The sequence below is a fragment of the Electrophorus electricus genome, chromosome 12 (genome assembly GCF_013358815.1).
Source record: "Electrophorus electricus isolate fEleEle1 chromosome 12, fEleEle1.pri, whole genome shotgun sequence".
Classification (NCBI taxonomy): domain Eukaryota; kingdom Metazoa; phylum Chordata; class Actinopteri; order Gymnotiformes; family Gymnotidae; genus Electrophorus; species Electrophorus electricus.
This window is the reverse complement of record NC_049546.1, coordinates 11,869,266-11,875,265: the sequence shown is the minus strand read 5'-3', so window position 1 is coordinate 11,875,265 and position 6,000 is coordinate 11,869,266.

Genomic DNA, 6,000 nt, shown 5'->3' with positions numbered 1-6,000 from the left:
TGCTGCCGCATGGGCTAAACCGGCCATAAGAGTGCCCTCAGACCTATCAATACACCAGGGATTTTGGCTTGGGTCAGCCCAAGACATGCAGCAAACATTGGTATGAGCGTTTCCGGCTGACTTATGGGGGTCATATATGTCTGAGGTCCAAAGGTGCACAAGCAATATATCTATCTGAGAGGGCATACACTCTGAAGGACGTCCCTAGAATCATAAGTCAGAATGCGGTGTCAGTTCACCATAGCGTCCCTCTTCATACATGCCTCTGTCTACATAAAAGTGATCTGTAACAACAAAAAAAAGTTTGCTACTGATTACCAGTGAAACTCAGCAGCTGCTACTTCGCCTGTGAGCATGACATGAATTTGACCTTTCTGAAGCTTTCTTTAGGTGTCCATGTGCACTGAAAATGCCGTTAACGGGACCCACTAGAACCTTGCGAAGAATTTATGAGTGCAGTCTGAGCATGTTTTACGTGCATTCTGGACCCTGGATCACAGGCGACTCCATGGGTGACTTTGCAGGCGCATTCTGGTATTTCTACCTGGCTGTTAAAACAGATCCAGCAGAGGCATAAGAAAACAAATCATCCATCTATTCTAAGGAGGACGTTTATTTGCCTCTGATGCCGTGGCTGAACTAACAGTTTTGCCCAGAGCTCAGTGAGTGTCCCCTTTGTCCCAGCTGCTCTTGTAGCCCACCACCCACACTCCCACCCTTTCTGCCCCCCATTTTTCCCTCACCCTCTTCCCAGAGACCCTGGGTCACCACTTCTGACCACACCCCCTCCCCTGCCACACCACTCCCCTCTACAAGAGTTTCTGAGGCTCTGAAGGTGTGTGTGATCCATTCCATTATTGAGTTACACTCAACAAGTCTCTTCACATAGACCAGAGCAGATTTACTCCTCAAGTGTTTCAGCCTGCTTAAAATCTTATCAAGCTTCTAATAAAAGTGGCCTGAGCAGTTATGGCCTTTCAGGCTGTCAGCAAGACAGAGGAATGCACCAACACAACAGAACTCCCTAGCCGAGTGAAAGCCATCTGAACTAATGTGTAAGTTAAATGTTAATAATGGCATTGGACAACAAGGAATTGATTCCTAAGAGTTAGCTATAGATTAAATAATACTGCTCAATAAAAAGTCACTCAACCCTCTTCTTAACACTACTGGTGTTTTTTCTTGCCTTAAATGGAACTATTTAGGCAATACATTATTCTATATCTTTTAGAGCCAAGCTTGACAGTCCTGTGAATTGTTTTTATATGTGTTTTTGCACAAATATTTTAGTTATTAGTTATTCCTTAGTACAGTCATGCTATCGGCTGTGGCATGCACTGGTACAGAGTCCTGCTTTTTATTATGTAGCACATTTTGGTTTAAAACAGAGTCATATTATTTAGGGTTTTTTTGTTTTTTTTTACTTTAAAACAATATCAGATACTCTATATGTGGCACAAATGTATTCAGCTATTTTTTATTAATAACTATTTACAACAATAATGTTACTATAAACATTCTGATTTTGTGTCATAAAAACTAAAAAACACTACATAGCTTCTAAAACTATGCAGTTGTGCTATTAGAAAGGTTACCATGTAGACTGTGTAGCTTGAAAAGTTATCTGCTGCCCTCCCTTGGTAGTCCATCAAGTAACAAGAGTCTCAGGAGGGCAACGTTCTGCATTTCAGTGCTGCTTTAGGCCATTTCCCCCATGCAGGGCTTTGACCCTGGCCCAGGTGGGTGCTGGAGGCCCAGGAGGGTGAGACGGGGGTCAACTAAGCTATGCCCCCCAGGGTCCTGTGACCCTGGAACAAAGAGACTGGAGATGAATGGAGTGCTAACGAGTTGCAGTGAAGGAGCTCATCTCCCAGAAGCACAGAGGCTTTTGTGCTCTGTCAAGAAGGAGGATACAGCACCGCCTTGATAGACAGGTTCGGTTTAATCAGCTGAATATGAGAATGCCAGTACACATTGTAGCCATCATTTAAGCATGGTATTATTTGGGCACATTCACATAGGAATGGCGGTTCCCTCTCTTATCTCTTAATTACCATGGTGTAAATGGAGATTTAGATATTTTATGCTGCAGTTTTATGTAGATCTAAATCAAATTGATCCTGAAGCAGCATTACTTGCAATTTTCAGTTTCAGATACACTCAGTACGACTGAAGCAAGATATGTTGCCCATTTATGACAGAAAATCAGAAGTCTAATTAGAAAGATAAGGCTCATTAGCAAAAATGACTTTGCCAGGTTTCCTGCTCCCCCTGTGAACTCCATTAATTTGTTGGCTGGGAACTGCACTAGTCCTCATTTTATGTTCAGACGTCTGATCGTTGAATGAAGTCAACCCACCCCACAGTATCAGACCCAATTCCTGTGAGGTGACTTCAGGTTGCTTATCAAAAATAGCTTTTCCTCTTGCATATAGGAATTTTGGAATGAATATTCAGTGAGCTCTGCCCACCCAGAGGGTCTGCGACATTGTGAAGTTCAAGTACCACTGAAGGAGTAGCCAGCAGGGAGGAGGCAGCTGGAGAGCATCTGAGTTAAGGTAAACGAAAGGTCATCCCTGCGTGCCTTGAAACCTCAGAGATAAGCGACGTGTTCACCAGCCAGTGACAAGTCCACACAGCTGAAGCTCTTTAAGGGCTCTTCGCGATTCATTCCAGGGGCAACTGCCACGTCCCGGCCTCATTTCTTTTCGGCAGGAAATGTTAATGGTGCTGCTGAGGAAAACTTGTAGGAAACTGAAAAAAAACTCTTGAAAATTTTAAGAGGTCATTTCGATGAGTTGACTATATCACAGTGTCATTAAAACAGTGTCACTGATGCAACAGTAGGTGTTAGATTTTAGTCCTTTTTAGACTGCATATGTTTGATATTAATGGTAAAATGCTAATAGGCTGTGCCTTTAAAACTAATTACTTGAGAGATTAAAGTTCACTCATCTGTGACCTTAGGGAAATATTGGAAAATTATAGTAACAGAAGTTATCTCTATTCCATCATATTCTGGATTCAGAATGCAACATTCAGTTATCTCATTTCATTGTCATTTCTTTATTTGCTGCAGGTGCCCAATAGTGCCACAGGATATGCATAGTTGACTGAATAATGATGGCCAAGCTCACAGCCACAAAGAAATTCACATATGAATCCAAAAGGAAGTTGACCGACATGATATTCTTACAAGCATGGCAACTACCAACCAGCATATCCAAACAGTCTTTCTTATAAGGTAGATGATGGCTTAAAGAGGGTGTTTAATGGCATGCTTACAAATAAAAGTGAGTAGTATCGTAATCCCTGTGAAAAGAAGTTTCCAACCCTTGTTTTCTTCTTGAATTTTAGTTATCTTCTAGATATAGTACACATGCATACATATTTAAATTATTACTTCTGCTGCTATCACGTTATCTTCTGTAGTGCCAGATCTTGTGGAAATCTTGCTATTTTGTTGCTATGTAGAATGAAATTGCTGGAAAGTTTCAGCAACACACTGGTCATTTTCTTTTCTTCTATAGAGATGTCATTCAAAGACTAGGTTGCTTCATGGTTGCAAAAACGTACTGCTCATTATCTGTGCTTAGGCTAATGAATATCAAGTTTACTGATTTTAGAATGGTATACTCAACTGATTTTAGAATGGTAAAGATGTAAACTTCTTTTAGCATTAAAAATGTTTCATGTCACAAAATTACATGCACTCTATTTAAATAGATCAACAGAACCTAACACTTAAATGAATCTCCTGGAACTTCAATCCTATTACCCAAGGCTGAGACATCCATTGTTTCAATTTGACCATGACATTTTGGATCTAACATGACTTTTCACAGATCACTGACACTGCACTTACTAAGGGAACTTTGCTGATGACACCATAGAGCACATAGTAGGAGTTGTCAGACTAAGTGGTTAATGATGGAGTAATGCCTGCTTGTCCTCGGCATGTTCATCATGCTTACCATGTCTTTATCAACCAATAACTGATCGAAAAGAATCTTCGTCAGGTCCTTGTAATGCCTTAATTAATCTGGGTTCTTTTTCTTTTATATTTACACCAATATAAAATCTAGGTTTATGGTTATCAGTCTTTGTGATTATATTCACAATATTCACAGCTGACGGTGTGGTATTGATTGCAACAATCAATTAATCATTAATTCCTCTCTAGAGTGCTTGAATTTGCTGAGGTCCAATTTGCAACCAATCTTTCTCAGTCTTCTGGTTTCATACTAAAGAGGATTCTGGGGAAATGCAAGCTGCCAGAAATAAGTAACTAGTGCTAATATGTTTATCAAAGAATTAAGAAAAGACCTTTAAGCATACTCTTTGTCATGGAACGCTCCCCTTCCCACTGGTCACGTGGTACGGCCTGCCACGTGCAGTGGGAATTCATATATTGTCTCATTTGTAATTACACCTATGTTTAGCACATACCTGCACCTGGTTTAGTGTTCTTATGTTTGTATATATTTAAACCCCTGTTGGTGTGTGCATCATTGTCAGTTTTTGATCCTGTTTATGTTCGTGATGCACGTTTGTGAGCTGTGTTCGACATTTCCCATTTTCACCTTGCCTATTCCATGTGAGTGCCACTGTGTTCGTTATTCGTGTTTGTTTAATAAATATCTATGTCAAGGGAGTCTGTGTCCTGCTCCTCGGCCTGCAGCACTCGGGCCAAATGCCTACTCTCTCTGTGTTAAACAGACTGCTCACGGGGATGCGCTCTGGAGTGAGCTATGGAGAGAGCTCTGAGCAGCCGCTTCACAGGAGGAAGCGCACTCTAAGGCTAGGGGATATTCCCTTGGCATTCCCCAAATGCCCCTGTTGCCTACATCCCCCTGGATTCCTAGATGTTGGGGAGAGGACTGCGACTGCAACCAGAGGAGGAGGGGAACACCCCTTGGAAGTTCTTGGGGGGGGGGCTAGGACTACCTAGCCGGGACCACGGAGAGCCAAAGGGCTCCACTGAGACTGCTATGTAGGTGATCTGTTGGAGTCAGCTAGGTCCCTGGCTAGTGTTGTTGTAGCCTGTGTTCTCCCTCTTCTGAGTACATGCCATGATCACTGGACAGGTCCGCCCAAAGCCCTGGAAGAAGAATGCTTCAGGGGCTCTCACTGGGTGGCTGGCTGCAGGTGGGCCATAGTCTGTAGCAGCACATCCAGACCCAGGGCAGATGTGCCCCTCCACGTGTCCTGTAGGGCCAAGGACACACCTCCAGGGCCTGCCTTTCCAGTGGGCCCTGCATCTGGGCACCTTTTGTGTTTGTCTGTAGGCCTATGTACTTGTTGTCGTGTGCACGCACAGTGCACCCGTTAGTGTGTGTATCTTTGTCGGTCTTTGATCCTGATTATGTTCGTGATGCACATTGTTTGTGAGCTGTGTTCTATGTTGCCTGTGTTCACCTTGCCTGTTCCAAGTGCCACTGTGTTCATTATTTGTGTTTGTTTTAATAAATGTTTGTCTACATTTATTTATTTATTTATATATGTGGGTGTGTATGTGTGTGTGTATATGTGTATATATATATATATATATATATATATATATATATATATATATATTATATATATATATATATATATATATATAATGTGTGTGTGTGTGTTACAGGATGCCGCGTGTGGGGGGAGAGGGGTACTATTGTTTGTGGCCACACCCCAGTGAGGGCACATATCTGTACAAGGTTAAGCATCACTGTTTGTTCGGCTATTTAAACCCCTGTCAGTGCTCCCCTCACTGTTGTTTGTTATTGTCTGTGTTTAATGTTAATGTCTATGTTCATGTAGCGTATGTCAGTGTTATCGTTAGTTGTGTGCATGTTTGATGTTACTGTTATCTGTGTGCCACTATTGTCCTAAATATTTTATGTCATTAAATGTTTCACTCCATTGAGAGAGTCTGTGTGTCCTGCTCCATGCCCTGTGGCACTCGGGCATTCATTACTATATTTATGATTGTTTACAGTGCACCGTACTCTGAATATA